Source organism: Erinaceus europaeus, chromosome 20 (genome assembly GCF_950295315.1).
Source record: "Erinaceus europaeus chromosome 20, mEriEur2.1, whole genome shotgun sequence".
NCBI classification, from domain to species: domain Eukaryota; kingdom Metazoa; phylum Chordata; class Mammalia; order Eulipotyphla; family Erinaceidae; genus Erinaceus; species Erinaceus europaeus.
The window spans coordinates 2272315-2299534 of record NC_080181.1 but is presented as its reverse complement, the minus strand read 5'-3'; the positions used below and the strand labels follow the sequence as shown (position 1 = coordinate 2299534).

The 27220-nt window shown below is 53.4% G+C and overlaps 1 protein-coding gene and 1 long non-coding RNA gene across 3 annotated transcripts in view; one reads left to right on the top strand and one right to left on the bottom strand.

The window, feature by feature from the left end:
* MAML2 (mastermind like transcriptional coactivator 2) overlaps positions 1-27220 on the top strand; it is a 114825-nt gene that overhangs the window by 35957 nt on the left and 51648 nt on the right. The gene's annotated exons all lie outside the window — the stretch shown is intronic.
* LOC132534950 (uncharacterized) lies at positions 881-8835 on the bottom strand. The gene is made up of 3 exons (XR_009546714.1): positions 8318-8835; positions 3239-3435; positions 881-1512 (listed from the first exon to the last, which is right to left on the bottom strand). It is a non-coding gene; the product is annotated as an uncharacterized LOC132534950 (long non-coding RNA).

The window sequence follows — 27220 nt, the reverse complement described above, 5'->3', positions numbered from 1 at the left end:
TCTTTGCCTCTTCCTCTCTCTTTCCCTTTCTGTCCCCTCTCTCCCTCTCTCCTTCTCCCTGACTCCTCTTCCCCTCTCTCTCCCTCCTTCTCTCTCTCTCCTCCTTCTCTCCCTCTCTCTGTCTCTCCCTCTCTCTCTCCCTCTCTCTCCCTCCTTCTCTCTCTCTCTCCTCCTTCTCTCCCTCTCTCTGTCTCTCCCTCTCTCTCTCCCTCTGTCTCCCTCCTTCTCTCTCTCTCTCTCCTCCTTCTCTCCCTCTCTCTCTCCCTCTCTCTCCCCCCTCTCTCTCCTTCTCCCTGTCTCTTCCTCCCTCTCCCTTTCTCTCTCTTCTCCCTCTCTCTCTCTCCTTCTCTGTCTCCCTCTCCTTCTCTTTCTCCCACCTCCCTTTCTCTCTTTATCCTCTCTCCATCTTTCCATCTTTCTCTCTCATAAAAAATGGCAAGTGGTTGGTGATAGGATGCTCTGGGGTTAATGTTGAAGGCTAACAGAAGAAACACTTTAGTTAATTAATTAATTGATAGGTTAGTTGATTAATCAATTTGAGGCCTTCACTGAGGCTTTGCTGCCCCCAAAGTGACTTTTTCAGGTAGAGAAACAGAGCTGGAGACACAGAAAGCCACTGGTGTGCACCTGATCCCCCTCAGCGTGACAGGGATGGGACTGTGCCCCTGATGGCAAGCCTCCGTGCAAGTGGGCTGCCTTGCTGTCCCCTCGGTCTTCTTAGTTATTTGTTTCTGGCACCACCAGGGTTATTGACGGGCTACATACCTGCAGGATTCCTCTGCTCCTGGAAGACTTTTATTTATTTATTTTTAAGATAGAGGGAAGGGGGCCAGGCAGTGGTGCACCCGATTCAGTGTACATAGTACTAAGCACGAGGATCAGGGTTCGAACCCCTGGCTCCCCACCTGCAGGAGGGAAGCTTCACGAGTGGTGAAGCAGGGCTGCAGGTGTCTCTCTGTCTCTCTCCCTCTCTATCTCCCCCTTCCCTCTTGATTTCTGGCTGTCTCTATCGAAAAAAAAAAGGCAGAGAGTAAGAACAAAGGTAAGGGGGAGAGGGCTGGAGGAGAGATAGCACAGCACTGCTTCCCTGTGGGGCCCGGGGGCTGGAACCCAGGCCCTTACCATGGCCATCTGCTGGCGCTGGGAGGTAGATTTTACAAGTGTTTCAGCAGCAGCCGGCACAGGGCAGAGTCTGAAACGATGGCCGGTCACTAGAAGGCTCTATGATGTGGAAGTGGCAAGTCACAGACGCTCCCCTGAAGCTGAGTAGACTGGAGCACAGACTGAGCAGAATGGCTGGGGGCTGGGGGCCTGGGGGCCACCTGAGGAGTTGTGACACGTCCATGGCATCGGGAAGGAAGGGTTGTCACCACCCGGCGGAGTCAGAGAGCAGTGTCCTTGTCCGCTGGGGGTGGATTGGTGCGGGCACATCCTGAGTGAGGCCAGACCTGCAGCCTTGCGGGCTGCGGGCTGCGGGCTCAGGCCTGGAGGGCATCTGGCCCCTGCACGGCTCTGGAGGGAGAGATGGGAGACGGCCTTGTACCCAGGAGGCTGGGTGCAAGGACAAGGAACTATAGACCCACCGTCTCCTCTGTCTGCAAAAGCGGACTCTGATACTCACCATGAGTTCAAGAGCCTACAGTTGGAGGAGCCAGTAACAAGGCAAGAAATATGAAGGGTGAAGCAGGAGAGGCCTGGGTCGACCAGAGAACCCACCAGAGCGGCCCGCCCTGCGTGCAAGTCCCTTGGCCGTAGTGGTGGTGGGGGTGTCTCCAAGGAGAGGCTGCGTCCTGCTCTGCTATCCCCCTCTCCTTTCTTTTTTTAAAATTTTTAAAATTATTTATTTATTCCTTTTTTTGTCCTTGTTGTTTTATTGTTGTCATTATTATTAATGTCATCGTTGTTGGATAGGACAGAGAGAAATGGAGAGAGGAGGGGAAGACAGAGAGAGGAGAGAAAGATACCTGCAGACCTGTTTCACCACCTGTGAAGCGACTCCCCTGCAGGTGGGGAGCCGGGGGCTCGAACCAGGATCCTTAAGCCGGTCCTTGCGCTTTGCACCATGTGTGCTTAACCCGCTGTGCTATGGCCTGACTCCCTCTCCTTTCTCTTTTTAATTAAATACTATTTATTTACTTATTTGCCTCCAGGGTTATCGCTGGGGCTCAGTGCCAACACTAGGAACCCACTGTTCCTGGCAGCCATTTTCCATTTTTATTGGATAGGACAGAGAGAAATTGAGAGAGGAGGGGAAGAGAGAGAGAAAGAGAGAGAGACCTGCAAACCTGCTTCACTGCCTGTGAAGCTTCCTCCTGCAGGTGGGGAACCAGGGGCTCGAACCCAAATTGTTGCGAGGGTGCTTGTGCTTAGTACCATGTGCATTAACCCGGTGCGCCACTGCCCAGCTCTCCCCCCCCCCACCGCCCATCTCCTCTCCAGCACCCACACAGCCTCCTGGGTGCAAGGCCATCTCCCACCTCTCCCCCTAGAGCCACGTGGGGGCTGGATGCCCCCAGGCCTGAGCCCGCAGCCCGCAAGGCTGCAGGTCTGGCCTCACTTGGTATGTGCCCGCACCGACCCACCCCAGTGGACAAGGAGGGCGAGCCCCTACACCCTCCTGGCCACCTCTCCCCCATCCCCTTCACTGCCCAGCTGGTGAGCGAGACAAGCTAACGTGGGTGGGTCGGACAGACTTTTGTTTGCCCGGCTTTATGGGCCAGTTCCCGCCTGCCTTCCTGAGTTTCCCTTGGAAACAGTTCTATCGCACAAGAAGCTATCTCACTGGCTTCCCGCCCCCTGGCACCGCACATGGAAAAATCACTGCAGCCGGCTGCGTTGTCTGCTAGAAACTACCCTTCAGAGGAGAGAGGCTCCAAGAGGCAGGAAGGCTGCAAGGAAGGGTGCACTGTGGCGGGAGGCGGGAGGTGGCAGGCAGGAGAGCGACTGTTGAGGGGGTGCGTCCCCAGTCTCCTCTGCCCCTCTGGGCCTGAGCTGGAGCACGTCACGCAGCACCAGCCACTGAGGCCTGCAAAGTGGGGGGAGGCAGGGCAGCCTTCCCTTGGCAGCACCATCCACGCAGAGAGCATCTGTCTGCCGTCTTTCCCAAACCAACAAGCCTCCCTCTTGTCTTGTGCCATGGGATACACGTTTCTGGCAAAGGGCATCTCAGCCAGAGAGAGGAGCCTGGCCTGGAGGAGCCTGGCAGGAGGAAGTGGGAGCGTTGGGGGGGGGGGGTTACCGTGGGTCTCGGTGCCCCTGGGCTTTCTGGCTGGGCACCAGATCGATGGCCTCTGCCCAGGAGCGCTGGCCTTGGAAAGTCATGTTCAGTCTCCACTTGCAGCCTGAAAAATAATGTCAGCCCGTCCACATGGCTTGAGTTGTTTCGAGGTTTCTGTTCCAAGGGCTCTTGCTGTTTGGAGAACGCCCCGCATCACACTGAAAAAGACAGACAAGACTATGCTTGTGGACGGGTGGTGTGCGGAAGGACTGACCGTATGTGACCCACACGCAGATACATCTCAGGGAGGGTTGTTCAGACTGGTCTTGTCTCACCAGTCTTGGCTTGATGGTCTATCCATGTCTTCCATTCCTGCCATGCTTTCTTTTATTTCTTTTTCTTTTTTGCCTCTAAGGTTAAGGCTGGGGCTCGGTGGCTGCACTACGAACCCACCACTCCAGATAGCCACGTTTTCTCTACTTTTTATTGGATAGGACAGAGAGAAATTGAGGGGGGCGGAGAAAGAGAGACCTGCAGACCTGCTTCGCCCCTCATGAAGCTTTCCCCTGCAGGTTGGGGAATGGAGCCTCGAACTTGGGTCCCTGCCCAGGTCCTTGTGTTTGGTGCTACGTGCACTTAACCAGGTGCACCGCCACCTGGCCCCCTCCTATCATATTTGAATGTTATCTCATATGTCCTTGATTTGTGTGTGGCTGCTTCCTTTTTTATAAAGTTTTTATTAGTAATCTAATAATGATGTGCAAGGCTACAAGATCACAGGGGCACAATTCACACCATTCCCGCCACCAGAGCTCTGTATCCGCATTCCCTCCATGGGAAACTGCAGTGCTTCTCCCAAGGTCACAGTCAAGGTGAGCTGACTTTGTTTTTTGTTTTTTAAATAATTTATTTCTTTATTAGGGAATTAATGCTTTACATTCAACAGTAAATACAATAGTTTGAACATGCATAACATTCCCCAGTTTCCCATTTAAGAATACAACCCCCACTATTTCATTCATCATTTTTCATGGACCTGTATTCTCCCCACTTGGTGTAATACTCCAATTCCATTTCAGGTTCGACTTGTGTTTTCTTTTCTGGTCTTGTTTTTCAACTTCGGTCTGAGAGTGAGATCATCCCATATTCATCCTTCTGTTTCTGACTTATTTCACTCAACATGGTTTTTTCAAGGTCCATCCAAGATTGGCTGAAAACGGTGAAGTCACCATTTTTTACAGCTGAGTAGTATTCCATTGTGTATATATACCACAACTTGTGAGCTGACTTTGTATCTGTCACTGTATTCCCCCCCTTTTTTCCTATAATTTTAATTTTTTTCTTTATTTTTTATCTTTATCTATTGGATAGAGATTGCCAGAAATCGAGAGGGACAGAGATAGAGAGGGAGAGAGACAGAGAGATACCTGCAACACTTCAGCTCTCGTGGAGCTTACCCCTGCAGGTGGGGACTGGGGGCTTGAACCTGGGTCCTTGCGCACTGTAGTGTGTATGCTCAACCAGGTGCACCACCACCCCATTTTTTTCCTATAGTGCTGCCTTCACTTCATTTCTAAGTCACACCTACACCTATTATTACTTCCCAGCATCCTTCCTTTTTCCCTCTTCTTTCTCAGATAAGAGAAACAATATCTGACTTCCTCTGGTGTTTTCAAAATTCACTTCCTTTTCAGTGATGGTATTAAAACAAGATTCCAGGTGACAAACGCTTCCTGTCTTGGTGGAATTTGCTTTCAGAGCCTTCTGGTCATCCTCCCCTACATCTCCCCCTCTGGGAGGATGGACCCAAATTCTTTGTGGGAAGCAGAAGGTGGGAGTTCTGGCTTCTGTAATTGCTTCTCCACTGGACATGGGTGTTGGCAGGTGGATCCACACCCCCAGCCTGTTTCTGTCTTTCCCTAGTGGAGCAGGGCTCTGGGCAGGGGAGGCTCCAGGACACACAGGTGAGGTCGTTTGCCCAGGCAGGTCATAGGCCTGCTCTCGGGAACAGAACTGGACCATGCACCCTTCCCTGAGCTGTGAGAGCCACAGCCAGTGGGAGCTGAGCCCCGTGTCCCCCGCCAAGGAAAGCCTGAACCAAGCCTACCGGGGATATGGCCCCAGGAAAGCCAGGCTGAGCGGCCGCACCTCCAGCCGCTGGTTGTGTAAGCCCTCCGGACAGGCCGGACTCGTCCAGCGGTGAGAGTAGGACAGGGCAGCAGGAGTCAGATTCCACCAGTCGCTCCCTCAGGGGAGGGCAGTGAGCTCTGTAATCCTCACTTTAGATTTCTTTTTATTTTTATGGCATGTATGACATCTTTCTTTTTAAAAATCTTTTATTTATTTGTTATTGGAGAGAGACCAAGAGAGTGAGAAGGGAGGGTGAGATAGAGAGGGAAAGAGATACACCTGCAGCTCTGCTTCTCTGCTCATGAAGCTTTCCCCCTGCAGTTGGGATCAGGGCCTTGAACCTGGGTCCTTGTGCACTGTGATGTGAGTGCACAAGGTGCACAGGTGCGCCACTGCCTTGACCCAAATTTCTTTTTATTTTTTTATCTTTATTGCCATCAGGGCACTATGAATCCACCACTTCCAGCAGCCATTCCTTCCTTCCTTCCTTCCTTCCTTCCTCTCTCTCTTTCTTTTTAAAAAATATTTATTTATTTATTCCCTTTTGTTGCTCCTGTTTTCTTGTTGTAGTTATTTTTGTTATTGTTGTTGTCGTCGTTGTTGGATAGGACAGAGAGAAATGGAGAGAGGAGGGGAAGACAGAGATGAGGAGAGAAAGATAGACACCTGCAGACCTGCTTCACCACCTGTGACATGACTCCCCTGGAGGTGGGGAGCCAGGGGCTCGAACCGGGATCCTTATGCCAGTCCTTGAGCTTCGTGCCACGTGCACTTAGACCATTGCGCTACTGCCCGACTCCTTTCTCTCTCTCTTTTCTTCTTTTATTTTATTTGACAGAATAGAGGGCAACTCTGAAGGGAGGGGAGATAGATAGACGATAGACAGATAGACAGACAGACAGATAGACAGATAGATAGACAGACAGACAGATAGATAAAAACAGACACCTGCAGACCTGTTTCACTGCTCATGAATCGCCCCCCCTGCAGGTGGGGAGTAGGGGGCTCGAGCCCGGCTCCTTCTGCATGGTGTTATGTTCACTTACAGGTGCGCCTCCTCCTGGCCCCCAGCCCCCACTTTGTATCTGAAAAATGGCGTCTTGGGGAAGGCAGGCGTCGCCCCAGATCCATGATGATGTGGCTGGAAACCACTTTACTGCGGGTGTACCTGACACCCTAAGTGTTCCTGTATTCAGAGAGAGACTGAGAGGAGGGTGAGGCAGCAACACGGCCGCTTACCCAGGTGTGGGCGTGAACTGAGGCAGAGGGTGATAAGACCCTTGCCTAATCTCTCTCTCTCTCTCTCTGTCCCTCCTCTTCCCTAGCTGGCCATGTGAGTGAGGAAGCACAGCCCTCACAGACTGAGTCACGGGCAGCTGCCAAGGAGCCGGGATCCAGGCTCAGGCTCCTGTGTGGGCATGTGCCCCACCTCCCCGCTCAGGCCAGCCCCACCCCACCCCCAGCTTTGGGGTTTTTGTGCTGAGCTGAACACACTTGCAAAACAGAGGGAAGGAAGGAGGCGCAAGCTACAGAAGGAGGAGAAAGCCTCCAAGCTTTGAAAGCGGCTTTGTGTAAACTGGGGCCGGTGTCCTTGCCCCCAAGTTCCTGGTGATGAGTCCCAGAGCATTCTGTCCCTTTTTGGATCAGTGCAACTTTGCTCTCTCTCTCTCTCTCTCTCTCTCTCTCTCTCTCTCTCTCTCTTTCTCTTCTCAAGAGGCAGATGTACTGTTCTTCCAGAAGCATCTGCAGTTTGTCTGGAGAGGAGAAGGGCCAGGCAGGCTCCAGGATCACAGCCCACAGCCGGGGAGGAGGGGGTGTTTATAAACAGAGTTCAGAGCCCGGGCTTCTCCTGCAACTCGAAGCCACTTCTGACTGGGACTCTTGTCTCCATGGAAACAAACTTGGGCCCTGAGCACCCAGCATAAAGTTGAGTTGGAGCCGGCTGGTAGGAGGGGGTGGTGTGGGAAGCCTGATTCTACCTGGCTGGGCTGAGTCAAGGTTTCCGAGGTGGGAGCAGGCAGTGGCAGGCTGATGGGGCTGATGGTGGGGGGGGGGGGGCTGACATTGGCATAGGAAACTGGAGCTGAGCCTGGAGGTGTCCTGTTGTCTTGGCTTTGCTTCCCACCCTGATTGGTGCACAAAGGGAGCTAAGTCCAGGCTTCAATAGCGGGATTGTGTGGGGCTGGGAGTCAAAGGGTCAGAGCAGTGCTAAGTCAATGAAGCTGTTTGGAGCAGACCTGTCTCACTGCATTCCCATCTCCCCACAGAGAGCCTTGGCCTGTGCGTGCACGTGTGTGCTGTGTCTGTGGGGGGGTATGTGGGTGTGCGTGCGTGCGTGCGTGTGGTGTGTCTGTGTGTGCATGTGTGGTGTGCAAGTGAAGGTGTGTGTGTGTGTGTATGTGTGTGTGTGTGTGTGTGTGTGTGAGTGAGAGAGAGAGAGAGAGAGAGAGGCTCATGTGTGCTAGCAGGTGCAGACCTGGGAGCTTCCTCACAGGCCCCCAGGTGGGTTGTGGCAGGCCAGCACCTGGTGTGAAGACCTGGAGCTTTGAGATTCCGCTTGGATGTCTATTTAAGTGCAGGTCTCTGGGGTTTTGATTTTTGCAGTCTTTCTTTTGTTGTTGTCTGTTTTGTTTCTCTTACTTTTCGACTCACAGCTGGGTCTGTTTTTCTAGAAACATCAGACTCTGGCAGTTGACTTACTTAATTTTTCAAAAACCCGAACAAATTGCCCCCAGGTGAAGTTGCAATAGCCACCCAGCCTGGAGGAGAAAGCAGCAGGGACACGGACAGGTGCCCCCGGGCGGCCCGTCCTTGCTGGGAGTGAGGGAGGGCTGCTCCCGGCCATCTGAACCCTGTCCGCGTCTGGGCTGCCGCTCTGGTCTCCCTGCTCCCGGTCCCTCTCCTGCCTGAGGCCTGCGGTGTCTTCCTGGAGAAGGCCACCACCTCCGCCACGGGGCTCCCAGAACTCACTGAGGGCCCGCGTGGAGGCAGAGAGAGAGGGCGGTGCTGGCCTGGGCGACTGGGGGCCATCAGAGCCCTAGCCCCTCTGTCCTAGGGCTGCTCGGCTCCACTCCTCCAGCTGGTCCGCAGGGATCCCTCTGCAGCCCGCAGATCAGAGCTCAGGGAGGGAGAGGCCCGGGGTGGGGGGGGGTCACACGAAGCCAGGGGGAGAGGGATCCCTTCTCTGGAGTGACTCAGAGGCTCAGAAACAGAGCTGGCCATGCACATCACATGTCTGTGTGGGCAGCACGGAGGAGTGAGCCATGTCAGCCTCGGGAGGCCTGCTGCCCCCTCCCCAGGGTGCTCTGTGCTGACAGGGGGGCTGAGGGGGCTGAGCCGCACCCCCCCATCTGCCTGCCCACTCTGCGGGAGGTGAGTCTGCTTTCCAGAAGTCTCCAGAGGCTGAGGGCCCAGGAAGGGAGCCAAACAGGGGCCAGGCAGTGACACAGCTAGTAGAGCGTGCATGTTACCATGTGTTAGGACCCAGGTTCAAGCCCCCAGTCCCCACCGACAGGAGGGGGCGTTTCATGAGCAATGGAGCCATGTTGCAGGTCTGTCCTATCTTCTCTATCTCCCCCTTCCCTCTCAATTTCTCTGTCTCTATCCTAAATAAATAAAGTATATTTAAAAAGTTAGAAAGAAAAGAGAGAGAGAGAGAGAGAGAGAGGCTGGGAAGTGGTGTACTGGGCGCTCTCACACATGTTACAGTGCACAAGGCCCCAGGTTCAAGCCCCTGGTCCTCACCTGCAGGAAGGAAGCTTCACAGGTGGTGAAGCATGGGTGCTGGTGTCTCTCTATCTCTCTATTTCCTCTTCTTTCTCAATTTTGCTTTGTCTCTAGCTGAAATAAATAAATATTTCTAAAAATAAATGAAAAAGGAAGGGAACAGAACAGGGTTCTCTCTGGAGGCGTAATGGAGCCAGGCTGGCTTGACAGGGACACGCGTGTGCGGCCAAGGCTCCGGCCAGAGGCTCTGCGGAGACAGCGCGGGACCCATCTTGGGGTCGCCAGCAGGGCTGCCTGCCCTCACGGGGTCTGCTCCAAGCTCTGGGCTGGGGGGCAGGGAGGCAGGGTGGTAGACAGACTGATGGCCGCTCAGGGAGGGCAGGACACACACCTCCACCACACCGACCTGGGAACAGGGCCCCCACAGCTGCTGCACTGGTGGGGACACCCCCTAGCCCAACAGGGACTGTGTCACGGCCCCGCCCACCCCGTCCTGTCCTAGGGCCTGGGGTGAGGTCTGTGCCTCTCAGGGCCCGTCTTCCTCTGGGACATCCAACTTCCTTTTAAGGCCCTCTCAGGGACTCATTAAGAGTTTGATTTTTGCAAGATACACAGACTTTTTTTTTTTTTTTTTTGATTGAGAAACATTTCAGAGATTCCGAACATATTATTGTGATGAAATCGCAGCGAATGGGGCCGCAGGGAGGCTGGCAGGGCTCTGAGGGCTCTGGCTGCCTCTGCCTCTGAAGGCTGGCTCGCTCCTGCCTGCCATCTAACGGGCGCCCGCCCTTGGCTCACGGGTCACTCCAGGTACCCTTTCTGGCCCAGCCCTGATGGGCAGTGCTCTGCAGAACTAGCTGTGTAGCTAGTCAGCCCACAAAGCCCTGGTGTCTCAAACCCAAACTACTACAGTCGTGGCTAAGCTGAGTTGTTTGTTTGTTTGTTTTCTCTCTGTCCTGGAGAAGACGCTTATGAATGACGAGGCTTGGTGTCACGGTCACTCTCCAGCCTGGCCCATTAGAAGCCAGTCCAGACAGAGATGAGAGAGAGCACCCTTGCTGCTCCATGAGCAGATAGCCAATGAGAAGTAAAGGGGGGGGGGGCAGATAGCCTAATGGTCATGCAAAAAGACTTGTGGGGGCTGGGTGGTCACGCAGCAGTTAAGCATAGCAGGTGGCACAAAGCACAAGAACCAGCCTTAAGGATCCCGGTTCGAGCCCCCGGCTCCCCACCTGCAGGGGAGTCGCTTCACAAGCGGTGAAGCAGGTCTGCAGATGTCTGTCTTTCTCTCCCCAAACCTGTCTTCCCCTCCTCTCTCCATTTCTCTCTGTCCTATCCAACAACAACGACATCAATAACTACAACAAATAATAATAACAACAACAATGATAAAGAACAAGGGCAACAAAAAGGGGAAAAAATAGTCTCCAGGAGCAGTGGATTCATAGTGCAGGCACCGAGCTCCAGTGATAACCCTGGAGGCAAAAAACAAAAACTCTCATGCCTGAAGCTCCAAAGTCCCTGATTCAGTTCCCCAGACCACCATAAGCCAGAGCTGAGCTGTGCTTTGTTAAAAATAATAATAAAAGTCAAAAAATAATAATTTTTAAAGTGAATTAATACATTTTTTTAGATTTTTTTTCTCTTTTTGCTTCCAGCCACTGGGGGTCCGTGCCAGCACTAGGAATCCTCCACTCTCCACTCCTGGCAGTCATTCCCCCCATTTTATTGGGTAGGACAGAGAAATTGAAAGAGGAGGGCGATAAGGAGAGAGAAAGAGAGACACCGGCGGACCCGCTTCACCGCTTGTGAAGCGACCACCCTGCAGGTGGGGAGTCGGGGGCTGCAACCCAGGACCTGTGTGGTTAACGGTGTACCACCACCGGCCCCCCACTGCTGGCTCCTTATTGGCTCATGAGAGAGAGGGAGAACCAGGGCGTCCCATCCTGCGTGGGAGTCAGGGCTTGACCCGCTGCGCCCCAGCCCGGGCTGCTGTTCTGCTCTGCTCTGCTCTGCTCTGCTCTGCTCTGTCTTGGTACCCCTCACCCTCAATCCACTTAGGTCTCCCGGTCAGGCTCTGCTGACTGTCTCCAGATCAGCGGCCCATCCTCCCCCCTCCACAGCACCTCTAGGTGCGAGTGAAGATGCAGATGTCTGGGTCCCAGCCCAGATCCGCCTGGTCTGTGGTCCCAGGATGCAGCCGGGAAGAGGGAAGGATGTCCACCATCCTTTTGCAGAGGGAGAGCAGACTGAAAGCACCATCACTTTGGCGTGTGTGATGCTGAGTATCGAACTCGGTACCTCAGGCGTGAGGATCCAAGACTTTGTCTGCTGCTCCGCCTCTGGGACTGGTCAGTCCCTTCTTTTAGAAATATGGACACCAAGCCCAGGGAGCAGGGAGGGAAAGCGTTCCTGGAGTCAAGAATGGGTAATGTTTTAGAGCTGGGGTCCTATCACATACACTGTATAATGTAAACGTTTGTTCCTGCACGGTCTGGAGATAGCTGACTCAGCAGGGCCCGTGTCTCGTCCTGTGTAAAGCTGTCTCTTTCTGCGTCTCTGTCCCTGTCTCTGAACTAAATAAACAAAATAAAGCCACATGTGGTGCATGCCCCTTGTAGGTGGGGAGCCAGGGGCTTGAACTCAGATCACGGGTCCCTGTGCTTAGTACTAGGTACACTTAAGTAGGTATGCCACCGCCCGCCCCTTCTTTCTTTTATTTATTTTTTAAAGTATTTATTTATTTATTTTATTTTTGAGAGAGATGCAGAGGGGGAGAGAGAGAGAGATACACCAGAGGTCTGGCTTATGGTGGTGTGAGGGATTGAACCTAGGACTTCGGAGCCTCAGGCATGAGTGTCTCTTTACATAATCGTTATGCTGTCTCCCCCCACCGTCCTCTTTCTTTGTTTTATTGCTACCAAGGTTATCTCTAGGGCGTGATACCACTACAACAAATCCATGGCTCTTGGTGATCATTGTTTCCTTTTTTTCCCCCTCTCTCTCTCTCTTTCTATTTTGATTAAGAGACAGAGAAATCCAGAGGACAGGGCAATAGAGAGGGAGAGAGAGAGAAACAGAGAGACACCGCAGCCCTGCTTTGGTGCTCACGGGAGGGTGCCCTGCAGGCGGGCAGCTCAAGTTCCTGCACATGATGATGTGGGTGTTCAACTGGGCACAACTGCCTGGCACATATGTTGGATTTTCAGTGTCCAGTGCACAAGGTCTGGCCCCAGGAGACGCTCAGGGAGACAGGCAGGGACAGCATAGAGGCTCTGCAGAAGGCTTGCATGCCCGAGGCTCTGAGGTCTCAGCTGCAATTCCTAGCACCACCATAAGCCGGAGTGAGCAGTCCTCTGGTCTCTCTCTCTCTTTCTGTATCTCCCTTGTTCTGTTTCTTACTTTTAAAACTTATTTATTTATTTATTTATTTATTGGATAGAGGCAGAGAGAAATCAAGAGGGAGGAGAGAAATAGAGAAGGAGAGAGACAGTAAGACACCTGCAGCCTCGCTCCACCACGTGCAGATCTCTTCCCCTGCAGGTGGGGGCTGGGGGCTCGAACCTGGGTCCTTGAGCATTGTAACATGTGCGCTCACTCAGCCAGGTGTGCCACCTCGAGGCCTCTCGCTCAGAAAAATCAAAACTTTGCATTGTAACAAAAGAGTCCTGTATTAGAATGGACTGTTTCTGCTTCTTTTTTATTTATTTATTTACTTTGACTCCAGGGTTATTGCTGGGGCTCAGTGCCTGCACTACAAATCCACTGCTCCTGGAGGCCGTTTTTCCCTTTTGTTGCCCTTGTTGTTGTTGTTGTTGTCATTAGTATTGTTGTCATTGCTGTTGTTGGGTAGGACAGAGATAAATGGAGAGAGGAGGGGAAGACAGAGAGGGGAGAGAAAGACAGACACCTGCAGACCTGCTTCACCTCCTGTGAAGCGACTCCCCTGCAGGTGGGGAGCCGGGGGCTCGAACCGGGATCCTTATGCCGGTCCTTGCGCTTTGCACTATGTGCGCTTAACCCACTGCACTACTGCCCGACTCCCAAGAAAGAGAACTTTCTTATCCATCACGTCTGTACATGCTGACGCTTATACAGCAGATGCAGGATTGGAGACTCGTACAAACTCCAGCCCTGTTGGGGAGAGTACTTCTCTGCGTCGTCGCCTGTCCTGGACTCCTGTGGCCAGCCGGCAGTCAAGGAGGCTCCAGGATATGCTGTATTGGTTTCCCTTTCCCAGAGAGCCTCTGTTTAGCTTGGGTTTTTCAAAAGGGCCTTCTCCCCAAAAGACTTTCTAAGAAGAGTTCACTTTCCCCGGCTTTACCTCTAACACCCTCTGCCCAGCCATCCCAGCTTCTCCAGGAGGGGGCTGGTTGCTTGGAGGGACACCCCCATCCCCCTCCCCAGCTCTGTGGCAGGCTGTGCCCTGCACCCCGTCTGTGGATTCAGCGTTCCTGTGGTACCTGCGAGTGGAGGGGGGGTGCCGTACACCCCTGTGTCTGTGCGAGCTGCTGAGTTCTTAAAGAGACCAATTGAGGGCCTTCTGAGTGGACTTTTAGGGGGCCCTGCCTTTTAAGGAGCTTCCCCGGGAGCTGAGGTCTTGGGGGGAGGGGCAGGTGTTCTTGCAGGAGGAGCACAGAGTTCAGGTCTGGGGTGGGGGAGGCACTGGGGGGCCAGTGTTTCCATGTGGCCATCTGAGAAGGGCAGAGGGAGGCCAGGGCAGGGGGTACAGGTCTTGGGGAGCCCACCCTACACTGCACATGCCGTGGTGGTCCCCCAGCCCTGGGGCATGTGCTCTGGGGACCAGCCCTGGAGGAGACAGGTATGCTGTGCAAGTGCGGCTCGGGGGCCGCCATGCCCAGATGCAGCCTTGCTCCCCAGCCCAGGAGGCGTCGGCCCCTCCATCACCACCATATCGCTCCTGGGTGCTCTGGCTCTGACCTCCAGCCACCTGACTTGTCCCAGAAGCAGGGGGACGGGCCTCTCAGGGACCCCCACAGCGGGTAGCATCCCATGCAATCCTGACCAGCCTTCCTGCTGAGCCCCAAGCTGGCGGGAGCAGCCTGACCCAGAGCCTTTGAGAGAAGCCGTCCTGAGAGCCTCCCAGGACGGCGTGCGGGGGGCTTCAGACGAGGTAGGGGGCAGGGGCCTGCAGAACCCTGGGGTCCCAGCTGAGGTCCAGGCTGGGGCAGGAGGGGCTGTGCCCACAGAGCCCACTGGAGGGGAGCCCTCTCCACCCCCCACACTTCCTTCCTGCCTCTTTTTTTAGCCACGAGTGTGTGTTTCTCATGTCCGGCAACAAAGGCTGTTTTGTGCGGCTGTGAGGGTGGCGTGACTGCCTTTGAAATCTCTAGAAAGGGCCCGCTGACTGTGCAGACGGTGCAGCTCTATCTGAGGGAGGGTCTCGGGTGCCTTCTCACCTGGTTTCTGTCCGTCTGTAACTTATAATGTGCAGCCCCCGGGGCCAGGTGGTAGCACAGCTGCTTGAGTGTACATGTTACTACGTGCCAGGACCAGGGTTTGAACCCCCGGTCTCCACCTGCAGGGGCAAAGCTTTGTGAGAGGTGAAGCAGGGCTACAGGTGTCTCTCTGTCTCTCTCCTGTTTCCCTCTCAATTTCTGACTGCCTCTATGCAATAAAGAGATAAAGTTTTTAAAAAATAATTGTCTACTTAAAAAAAAAAGCAACTCTCCTCCCCAGTCCTGGGGCTGGCAGCCAGAACCTGAGCCTGCCTGCCTGCGCACCTGCCCACCTGCCCACCTGCCCGCCTGCCCACCTGCCCGCCTTCCTTTCCCACCTGCCCGCCTTCCTTTCCCACCTGACCACCTGCCTGCCTGCCCACCTGCCCGCCTGCCCGCCTGCCCGCCTTCCTTTCCCGCCTGCCCACCTGCCCGCCTGCCCACCTGCCCGCCTGCCCACCTGTTGACCTGCCTGCCTTCCTTTCCCGCCAGGGGCCCTGCGGTGTGGCCTGTACCCGGGGCCCTGCAGGGGAGTGTGGGGAGGCAGGGTGCACCTGGCTTTTCAATGACATCCATGTCACCCAGTGTCCTCTCTGGGGCCTCCTGGTGACTGCAGGAGGCCAGGGCAACAGACCCCTCCCCATGCTGTGGGGCTGGCGTGACACGACACCCCTCTGTCACACAGCCCTTGAGGTTTCCCTTCCACCCCGGCCTCAGATGGTGGCCTCAGGTCCCGTGAGGTCACAGACGATGCCCAAGGAGACACCAGAGTGCCTGGGACCTGGCTCTGGAAGCCTCAGCCATCGGTGGGGCACAGGGACCCAGGGGCTGTGACAGCTGCAGCTGTGGGGACAGAGTCCTCTACCTGCCACACGTGGCCCTGCGTGTGGACGGGAGGCCCTGGCCTGTGGGCTGGGGGAGCATGGCCGGGCACCGCACGCAGTGGAGGCACTGCTGTCCCTGGGACCCTGGGGGACGAGGGGGCCAGGAGACTCAGGCTCATGGTGGCAGCTGGGGTGTACATTCCTGCTATCATGTGTCTTCAAGCCGGCCTCTGCCCTGAGCCCGGGGACCTTCCTGGGTGTAACAGCCAGTGCAGGAGGGGAGCACCCTGGGGTCCCCCCACTGAGTCGGGTGTGTTGGCCACCCCCCTTCTGGTCACTGTTCCCACCCACTCTGCACCCTGTGGGAGCCTCAGGCCACATCAGGCTGTGGGGCAGAATTCGGGGTCCCCTCTGCTCTCAGCACCTCCCTCCCAGGGCCCCTGCGCAACCACAGACTCCCTGACTATTCCTGGCACGTCACCACATGGACCCCGTGTGTGGACGCGAATTTGCCTCCCTCCCTCCCCACCTCCTCACCCCCCTGGAGCTGCCCCCCATCCCGTGACTCCACAGCTGTGTAGAGAGGGGTGCACGCCCCAGATGAGGGTCCGTGAAGCAGGTCTGCAGGTGTCTATCTTTCCCTCTCTGTCTTGCCCTCCTCTCTTGATTTCTCTCTGTCCTGTCCAATAAAAAATTTAAAAGATGGAAAAATGGAGAAGCAGATGCATAGTGCCTGCACTGAGCCCCAGCGATAACCCTGGAGGCAGAAAAAAAAAATGAAAGAGAGAGACAGAGAAAGAAAGTGCAAAGACTTGAGCAAGCCATATGGTTGGGGGCCAGGGCTCCCCTACAGCGTTTAGGGGAGGCTGTAAGCCTTTTCCCAGAATGCCCAGGCCTGCACCCCAAGACCCCCAAGCAAGGTGCGTGGGCATGTTAGCAAAGGCTGTGTGAAGATGGACAGCCTGGTCTCGTGTGGGTTCCAGTCTGGGAAAGAAGGCTTTCACATGACATCCATAGACCATAAATCATGATCTACAGAAACACTCCCACATCCTGTCTCTGTGATTTTTTTATTTTTTAATTTGTCGAATGAACTTTTTCCACTGACAGGGAAACTGGCAAAACTGACACGCTAATCTCGCTATGAATCTTGTTTTGTTGTGTTTTTCTCGATATTCCCAAATGCATCTGCACTTATATTTTTCAAATCCTTTGGAAATTTCAAGGAAAAATGGACCTTTGGAGAAATATCTTGAGTATTGCATTTTCTAAGTAAGTCCTGGGATATGTGGTTTCACGTTGCTGCTTAGTTTCATTGACCTTTTGATTTTTCCTTGTCCTGTTCTTTTCATGGTTTCTATCAGTCAGCATGTGTGTGGCTTGATGTTGACATTGGACTTTTTAAGACTATATGGATCCCTTAAAATTTTTATTACTTATGAATTTTTTTCTACCAAAAAAAGAAACAAACAAACAAAAAAAAACACTTAAAGCGGAGTTTGACATTCTGCTTGTAGATTCTGTCTTTTTATTAGTGAGTGATGGTAAAAAAAAAAACTAAATAAAAATAAATTTATTATAATCACTATCTTTATTTATGGGTAGAGACAGCCAGAAATAGAGAGGGAGGGGGAGATAGAGAGGGAGAGAGTGGTCCGGAAGATGGTGCAATGGATAAGGCTTTGGACTCTCAAGCATGAGGTACTGAATTCAATTCCCAGCAGCACATGTACGAGAGTAATGTTGGGTTCTTTCTCTCTCTCCTATCATTTTTCATGAATAAATAAATAAAATATTTTAAAATATATATGTATGGTGGTCCGGGAGCTGTCGCAGTAGATAAAGCATCAGACTCTCAAGCATGAGGCCCTGAGTTCAATCCCCAGCAGCACATGTACCAGAGTGATGTCTACTTCTTTCTTTCCTCTTATCTTTCTCATTAATAAATAAGTAAAACCTTAAAAAATATGTATGGGGGTCCCTTGCAGGACCCGGGAGCCCCTCGAGCACCTGGAGGTCCCTCGCGGCAGATAGCATAATGATTATGCAAAAGAGAGAGAGAGAGAGGGAGGGGGAGAGACAGAAAGACACTTGCTTCACCACTTGCAAAGCTTGCCTCTTGCAGGTGGGGACTGGGGGCTTGAACCTGAGTCCTTGCATTCAACCAGGTGCACCACCATCTGGCCTCCCTCATGAATTCCTTATGTTTCAGTTGATTAGATAGATGCATAAGTTAAATAAAAAAATTTTTTAAAAAGACAGAACGTCTTATCTAATTTACCTGACCATGTCTCAGATTGGATGGCTTCCTGGGGAGCGGCTCCGTGGTGGGTGTGTGCGTGTGTGTGAAGGGGATGAGGGTTGCGGTGACTTGATGGAGGGATGGATGGCCCAACAGCACATGTGTGAGCTCTGAGAGATGGAGGGATGGCCCAAAAGTACATGTGTGAGCTCTGAGAGGCCAGGGGACAGGCAGGCACGGCCACAGCTCGCAGTCCTGGCTGCAGCACGGGGAGATCAGAGTGGACGCTTCTTCCAGTACGTGTGGCCAGACACTGAGGCTGGGCTTCTGCACTCATGTTAGAGCCTTGCAGCCGCAGGACCCTGAAGGCTCAGAACTGCCAGCTGCTGTTCAGGCTGAAACCACCAGCTCACCTGCCACCCCCACCCCCACCCCACTTCCGTGGGTGTTTTTTTTTTTTTTTGCCTCCAGGGTTATCACGGGCTCGGTGCCTGCACTACAAATCCACTGCTCCTGGAGGCCATTTTCCCCATTTTGTTGCCCTTGTTACTGTTATTGTTGCTGCTGTTGTTGTTGGATAGGACAGAGAAATCAAGAGAGGAGGGGAAGACAGAGAGGGGGAGAGAAAGACAGACACCTGCAGACCTGCTTCACCGCCCGTGAAGTTCCCCCTGCAGGTGGGGACCGGGGCTTGAACCCGGGTCCCCCTCCCACTGTCTCTACTGTGCTGAGTGTCTCTGTGGCCACGTGGCCCGTCTCCTGTCTCGCCTATGTTTCTTTCCTGCTGATGGGAGGGCTGAGAGCCACCTGAGCCAGGACTTGAACTTGAGCAGTGTCCCCGCCCCCCTGCTACCCTACCTCCTGTGCCCCAGCCCTCTTCCCCCTACCCCCGGGTCCCCTGCCCTCCATCCCGCTGTGTCCCTAGCCATCCTGATCCTGCCCTTCTGATCTCCACCCCCTGGTCCTGCCCCCTAGTCCTCCTGCCCCCTGTTCCTCTGCCCCTCATCTTTCCTGCCCCTGCCCACCTGCCTACTTGCCCCTGCCCCCCTGCCCTCCTGTCCCCCTGCCCTGGAGGGGTTCTGTGATGGAGAGCCAGCTGCAGCAGGAAGTCCCTGCCTTGTAAGGAGAGCCGCTTCCTGGCAGCCTCCTCCAGACTGGGCTGCCGGCTCCTTCTGGAAGGTTCTCAGCCCGAACGAACGTGCCCTCTTGTCAGCTTGAGAGTGTCCAGAACTGAGAAGCGGAAGGGACGCGAGGAGGACAAGGAAGCTATTAAAGAGATCTTAAATAAACTCTGCTCAGAGGGAATCTGAAAGTCCTCCTGCACAGGGAAGTTTGGGTCACGGCTCATTCTCACAAAGGAGGGTGGGTGGGTGGGTGTGTGTAAGTGTGAGTGGGCGTTTCCCCCTGAACCCGAGAAGCAGATGTTTCAAGGAAACGGGCAGGAAGCAGCTCTGACAAACGAAAGGGGTCTTGACTGAATTCATGAGCTGAAGTTTCCTGCCAGTAATTCATTCAGTCCTTGGCCACAAAAGAAAAACCCACAGGACTGAAGTTTAATCACCTTCGTTCTCCCCTCACAGCCAGAGCCGCCAAGTGTAGCAGCCGCGGGGAAATCTCCCACTGCACCGCAGGCTGCTCCCGGCACCCAGCATCTGCTTGTCCGTGGTTTGGAGAAGCTTCCAGAGCCTCTGGGAGGCCTCCTCCCTCCTGCCCTGCCCCAGGCTGCCCTCCCTGTGTGCAGGAGCTGGGCTCTTGCATGCAGGTGTGTGTGTGTGTGTGTGTGTGTGTGTGTGTGTGTGTGTGTGTGTGTGTGTGAGTGTGTGTGTGTGTGTGTGAGTGTGTGTGTGTGAGTGTGTGTGTGTGTGAGTGTGTGTGTGAGTGTGTGTGTGGGTGTGTGTGAGTGTGTGTGTGTGAGTGTGTGTGTGTGTGTGTGAGTGTGTGTGTGTGAGTGTGTGTGTGAGTGTGTGTGAGTGTGTGTGAGTGTGTGTGTGTGAGTGTGTGTGTGTGAGTGTGTGTGTGTGTGTGTGTGAGTGTGTGTGTGTGAGTGTGTGTGTGAGTGTGTGTGAGTGTGTGTATGTGAGTGAGTGTGTGTGTGTGTGTGAGTGTGTGTGTGAGTGTGTGTGTGTGAGTGTGTGTGTGTGTGTGTGTGTGTGAGTGAGTGTGTGTGTGTGAGTGTGTGTGTGTGAGTGTGTGTGTGTTTCTTCTTTCTTTCCTTTTTTGCCCCCAGGGTTATCACTGGGGCTCAGTGCCAGCACTATGAGTCCACTGCTCCTGGAGGCCATTTTTCCCATTTTACTGGATAACATGGAGAGAAATGGAGAAAGGAGGAGGAGACAGAGAGGGAGAGAAAGACAGACACCTGCAGACCTTCTTCACCGCCTGTGAAGCGACTCCTCTGCATGTGGGGAGCCGGGGGCTCAAACTGGGCTCCTTGCACGGGTCCTTATGCTTCATACTATGTGCACTTAACCTGGCGTGCCACCACTCGGCCCTCATATGTTTCTTTAAGCTATTTTGTGAGCAGTTGCAGATGGTTTTTATGATCAGAGCCACTGGAAATGTGAAATGTTCTTTTTTAGTTTTGTAAAAAAAAAAAAAAACAATGAGTGGGGGGACCTGGATGATGGCACAGCAGGTTCAGCGCACATAGTATGAAGTGCAAGGATCCCAGTTCAAGCCCCCGGCTCCCCGCCTGCAGGGGAGTCGCTTCACAAGCCGCAGGTCTGCAGGTGTCTATCTTTCTTTCCCCCTCTCCGTCTTCCCCTCCTCTCTCCATTTCTCTCTGTCCTATCCAACAACTGTGACAGCAGCAACAACAATGGGAAAAAGATGGCCTCCAGGAACAAAGGCTCCATAGTGCCATAGGGAGCCCCAGCAATCATCCTGGAAGCAATAAATAAACAAATAAAGGAAGCACCATGCTTTTGTGCTTTGGGCTGCATTGCCACCTCCACTCCCCACCCCTCCCTCCCTCTGTGAACTTGGTTTGTTGACAGCCATCAGGAAGTCTTGACAGGGGCCTCCACTCTTCATCTGCCTCCAGTGTTTTCAGTCTGGATTTCACAACCAGCATCATTGCAAAATAAGGGCAAATGGGCATTTTTTTTTAAATCCCTGGAGAGTCATAAAACTTTTTCCCCTTTTTCCTCTTCACAGTGTGTCCAAATAAACAGTTTCAGGAAGACACGAAAACATTGAGGCTGTTGTAACTTCATAGCTATGAGATGAAAGAGATTCACTTTGTCAGCCAAATCTGGTCGTTTAAAAGCATGAAGTGAGGAGGGAGGGGCAGGGGGACTGAGTGCATCTTAACTCTGCTCCCTGTGGTACCTGCTCCCCTACAAGGCAGAGGTGTGGGTGGGTGGGGGGGAGTCCCGAGCGCAGCCAGCCTGGCCTCCGACGTCCTCCTGCCTGGGAGCAGACCACAGTGAGGACAGCCCCGTCCACCAGGGCCAGAAGCCGACCGCACCATGCCGTGCCCTGCATGGAGCGGAACCCACATGTCCGTGTGGTAACTGAACCAAAGCACATCCCCAAAATAGACCTGATGAACTTGCTCAAACCAGAATGTTTTCAAAAAGAATTGCACAAGACCAAATCAGAGCTTCACACGATTCCGTGGGCCGAACCGGAAGCAAGCTGGGACCCACAGCTTGGATCTGTGCCTGGAGGAAGGGGTGGGGGGGGGAGCAGAGGGCACAGGAAGGAGAGGCCCGCTGTCACCCCAGGCCGGGGGGGCACCCAGTTATCCCTGTGCCGTGTCCCCTCCCCTGGGTTAGAACAGTGAAAATGTCTCTGAGGCCACGAGACAGCTCAGTGGATAGAACACACACTTTGCCAGGTGAGCAGCTCCAGGGGATGGTGCAATGGTGCTGTGCTGTCCCCTGTGAGACTGTCTCTGTCCATCCTCTCCCTCTCCCTCTCCCTCTCTCTCTCTCTCTCTCTCTCTCTCTCTCCCCCTGTTTATAAAACAAAGAATGAAACATTTGGGCCAAGAGGCAGCTGTACCACAGGCTGTGCTGTGTGAGGCCCTGGCTCCTCCCCTGGTGTCGCCTACAAGACGTTTCTTTCTCTGGACTTGACCAGTTATCTCTCGGTGAGCAGGAGCCTCTCCTGTGGAAGCCTCCCTAGCGAGGGAACGGGCCAGAGTTGTTCTAGAAAAGTCTCCCAGGGGGTGGTGGAGAGAAATGCTGCAGGCTCGCCTGCCCAGAAGCACAGCCCCCAGAGGCTAGTCTGTGCAAGTCCTCACCGCAGGGCTGGCGTCGCCCAGAGCACAAGAGATGCAGCTGTGGAGGGAGGGGGGCTGGGTGGCGGCGCACCTGGCTAGGCGCACACAATACAGTGCACAAGGACGTGGGTTCACGCCCCTGGTCCCCACCTGCAGGGGAAAGCTTCACGAGTGGTGAAGTGAGGCTGTAGGTGTCTCCCCGCCCCCACCCCTTCCTCTTGATTTCTGGCTATCTCTATCCAATGAACAAATAAAGATAATTAAAAAAAAGATATAAAAAGAAAGAGGGGGCCAGGCAGTGGCACGTGGTTAAGCACACATTTACAATGCTTAACATCCTGAAAGGGGCTGCAGAGAAGAGACTTGAACGGCTTGAGCCTCCTGCTGTCTCATCTTTGAGGCTCCGGGTGACTGGAGAAGCTGTCTCCTCAGCTGCCTCGGCCCCTGCATGAACTATTCTACGCCGAGCGCTATTCAGGGCAATTGGACATCTTAATGAGAACTTTCCCTTTTCTATTCCTATTTTTTTTTCTTCTTTTAGTTGGTGTGTACAGAGTGTATGTCTTTGAAGTGAACTGTGTGGATAGTCAGCAGGGTTCTGAACCTCCCCTTCTCCACAGCGCAAGACCCAGGAAGCTCCCCAGCATGGAGAGGGACAGATAGTGGTCTGAGAGGTGGCACAGTGGATAAAGCACTGGACTCTCAAGCGTGAGGTCCTGAGTTCAATCCCTGGCAACACATGTACCAGAGTGGTGTCTGGTTCTTTCTCTTTCTCGTCTTTGTCATGAACAAATAAATTCTGAAAGAAAGAAAGAAAGAAAGAAAGAAAGAAAGAAAGAAAGAAAGAGAGAAAGGAAGGAAGAAAGAAAGAAAGAAAGAAAGAAAGAAAGAAAGAAAGAAAGAAATATAGATTAGTGGGTATGAAACAAGTAAGAAAAGAGTGTCCCAACCTCTGTGATGACAGACTGACGACATCACTAAGAGTCGGTGCTGCTGGGTATGAATCTGTCAAGGCAGATGTGGGTACCAGATCTTAGGAGATGATGTTGGTAATAATAGGATGTAGAGGATGGGGCCGGACAGTGGCACACTCAGTTGGACACACGTTACAGTGCACAAGGACCCGGGTTCAAGCCCCCAGTCTCCACCTGCGGGGGGGGGAGGGAGGTTTTGAGAGCAGTGAAGCAGGGTTGTAGGTGTCTCTGTCTTTCTGTGTATATATCTCCTCGTTCCTCTAGATTTCTTTTGTTGTTGTTGTTGTTATTATCTTTATGTATTGGATAGAGACAGTCAGTACTCAAGAGGAAAGGAGGGTATAAAAAGGGAGAGAGACAGAGAGACACCTGCAGCCCTGCTTCATCATTTGCAAATATAGAGGAACGGGGCTGCAGGTGGGGACTGGGGGCTCAAACCTGGGTCCTTGCTCACTGTAACATGTGCGCCCAACCAGCCCCGTTCCTCTATATTTCTCTCTGTCTCTATCCAGTAAGTAAACATTAATATTGATAAAAAAAAATTCAAGTAGAAAGAAGCTAGAGAATAGGCCACTGGTAGATAATAGATGGTTAACAACAGAGAGTGGACAGATTCCATACATAGATATGAGCATGTCAAGCGCCTCACACATGTGATCTACTCAGGCCCATGGAAACCGTGACCCCTGTCTCGCTGTTGCCTGATGACTTGTCTGAGTTGGGGAGAAGATCCCATCTCTCACTATTTCCTGGTTTGCTAAGCATGCACCATGAGCCTTGAATGAGGAAGGATATGCAGGCAGGCGTGCATGACCCAGGGGTGGGGCTGGGGGTAACTAGCCTGACAGCTGTCACACCAGGCCTGGGCCCCTGGACAGAGCCAAGGAGACCAGGGAAGCTGGGGCTTCACTGTCTGAGACTGGCAGAGAGAGAGAGAGACTGTGTTGCCCTCTTGAAGGCCAGGTTTTCCCAGAGGCAGTTCCCCTCACCTGGTGTTAAGCAGGTCACTGAATCCCTCTTTAATTTAATTTCATTATTTTTATTTTATTTTTATTTTTTTTTCTTTTCCCTCCAGGGTTATTGCTGGGCTGGGTGCCTGCACCATGAATCCACTGCTCCTGGAGGCCATTTTTCCCCCTTTTTGTTGCCCTTGTTGTTGTAGCCTCCTTGTGGTTCTCATTATTGCCATTGTTGATGTTGTTTGTTGTTGGATAGGACAGAGAGAAATGGAGAGAGGAGGGGAAGACAGAGGGAGAGAGAAAGAGAGACACCTGCAGACCTGCTTCACCGCCTGTGAAGCGACTCCCCTGCAGGTGGGGGGCCGGGGGCTCGAACCGGGATCCTTAGGCCGGTCCTTGTGCTTTGTGCCACCTGCGCTTAACCCACTGCGCCACCGCCTGTCCCCCAAATTTCATTATTTTTAAATTTTACTTTATTTATTATTGGATAGAGACAGAAATTGAGATGGGAGGGGGATATAAAGAGAGAGGGAGGAGAGGAGAGGGGGAGAGAGAGAGAGAGGAAAGTGCCACCTGCTGCTCTGCTTCACCACTTGTGAAGCTTCCACCCTGCAGGTGGGGACCAGGATCTTGAACCTGGGTCCTTGTGCTCCGTAGTGTGTGCACTCAACCAGGTTCACCACTGCCTGGCCCCTGCCCTCTAACCCTTCATGTAACCACCAAGAGAGAGAGAGCGAGAGAGAGAGAGAGAGAGGAGAAGAGAGAGGAGAGAGAGGGAGGCCTGCAGCCCTGCCATTCATGAAGCTTTCTTCCTACAGGTGAGGGGCTTGAACCCAGGTCCTTGTGCATTGTAATATGAGCACTTAACCAGGTGCGCCACCGCCTGGCCCTCTATTGAATGCCTCTAACCCTTCATGTGTCCACCTGGAGAGAGAGAGAGAGAGAGAGAGAGAGAGAGAGCGCTCAGGGAAGCTCACCCATCTCCAGCCTGTCCATGCACAGGAGGCCCTGGAGGGAGGAGAAGCAGCCTGCTCTCCCGCGTCCAGGAAGCCCGGCCGCTGTCTCTACAGGCTTGGAGCTAAGACCAGGGAGGCACGTGTCCACCCTGCGAGCCCATGAACTAGAGCCTCACGCCCACTGCCGTATTGTTTGTTTTGTTTTGTACAGCGGAGCTGTTGCACAGACGTTGTCATCCTGAGCAGATTCTAACAAGCATGGGATATTCTTCCCCCCCCCAAAAAAAAAAAAAAAAAAAAAACGGGACCGCAGGGCGGTCGTGTTGGGGAAACATTCCCATTAAATCATCCACAGGCTGTGACAAGTGTCGGGAAAAGCGGCTTCAATTTGCACATTCCCCCACTGGGAAGAGAGACTCAGAAGACTTGCGAACAGCTTTTTAAAATAGCATCTGCGCCCTAAGTATAGCGCTCTGCCATGTGAGAGGCGGCTCTCCTGCAGCTGGGCGGCCCATTGGCGTGCGCTCCTCCTGAGCCAGGCCCAGCTCCCTGCCTGGGGACCCCGTGTGATGCTCAAGGCCGGCTGTCTCAGGACACGGGACAGCACGTCACCACGGCCCTCTGCGGCCGGGAGCGAGGACCCCTGCCCCCATAACAGAGGTCTGCAGCAGCTAAGCCCTCCTATTTGTCTAGCTTAAAGGGGTGGATGGCTCTTCCACATTTTGATTTTGCTGGTTGGGAGAAAATATTTGTAGGTGCTTCCCCCCCACCCCCATTGATTTAACACTGGTTCACAATGGTGTGAGACTCCAGGCGTACAGAGATGCATGCAAGCAAAGAAGCAAAAGACAGGGAGGCCGGGCAGTGGTGCACCAGGTTAAACGCACCTATTACCAAGCGCCAAGGACCAGGTTCGAGCCCCTGCTCCCCACCTGCAGGGGGCTTTTCCCCTTCATGAGCGGTGAAGCAGGTCTGCAGGTATCTATTTTTCTCTCCTCTACCAGTTCTCTCTTAATTTCTCTCTGTCCTAGTTAAAAAAAAAAAAAGAAAGAAAAAATGGCCTGCAGGAGTGGTGGATTCATAGTGCAGGCACTCAGCCCCAGTGATAACCCTGGAGGCAAAAAAAAAAAAAAAAAAGGGCCAGGCAGTGGCACACCAGACTGAATGCATATATTACCATGCACAAGGACCTGAGTTCAAGCCCACTCCCCACCTGCAGTGGGGAAGCTTCACAAGCAGTGAAGCAGGGCTGCAGGCATCTCTCTCTTCCTCTCCCTCTCCCTCTCCCTTTCTATCTGCCCTTCCTCTATCAATTTCTGTCTGTCTCTATCTAATTAATTACTAAAAGATATATTAAGAAGTAAAGGACGGGCCCGGGCAGTAGCGCGGCGGGTTAAGTACACGTGGCGCAAAGCACAAGGACCGGCATAAGGATCCCAGTTCGAGCCCCCGGCTCCCCACCTGCAGGGGAGTCGCTTCACATGTGGTGAAGCAGGTCTGCAGGTGTCTGTCTTTCTCTCCCCTCTCTGTCTCCCCCTCCTCTCTCCATTTCTGTCTGTCCTGTTCAACAACAACAATAGCAATAACAACAAGGGCAACAAAATGGGAAAAATGGCCTCCAGGAGCAGTGGGTTTGTAGTATAGGCACTGAGCCCCAGCAATAACCCTGGAGGCAAAAAGAAGGAGAAGGAGGAGAAGAAGTAAAAGACAACTTCGGGATGGTCTCATTCACGCACGGATACAGATAGCTAACGCAAATGCACTTACAGAAGAGACGGTAGCAGTGAAATGGACCCATGGATTCTGAGAGCCGTTCGTGCTGGCTCCCGACGGGACGTGGGCAGGAGAGAGGCTGAGGGGCTTTTGGTGGTGGGTGCGGTGAGCCCTATGCACATCCGTGAGCCCCTGAGTGGGTGCGCGGGCCCACGGGCGCTGGCGTCTGGCATTCAGGCAGCCATGCAGGTGGTGCGGGGCCTTGGGGAGGGAAGCCTGGACTTCTCCACCTGGGTGTCCGCACTGCGTGTGCAGAGGCTGACGCCGGTCCAGGGAACCTTTCTCATGCTGCACGTAGCTCTGTTTAGTGGAGGGACTCTGAGTAGACGGAGCTCTGTGCTCAGGCCCAGGGGTGCTGGCCGGGTGTGTGTGTGTGTGTGTGTGTGTGTGTGTGTGTGTGTGTGTGTGTGTGTGTGTGTATGTGTGTGTGTGTCTGTGAGTGTATGTGTATATGTGTGTATGTCTCTGAGTGTGTGTGTCTCTGTGTGTCTGTGTTTGTATGTGTGTGTGTGTCTGTCTGTGTATGTGTGTGTGTCTCTGTGTGTGTGTATGTGTCTGTGTGTCTCTGTGTGTGTCTGTGTGTGTATGTGTATGTGTGTCTGTATGTGTGTCTCTGTGTGTGTGTCTGTGTGTGTCTCTATGTCTCTGTGTGTGTATATGTGTGTCTCTGTGTCTCTGTGTGTCTGTGTGTATGTGTGTGTCTGTGAGTGTATGTGTATATGTGTGTGTGTC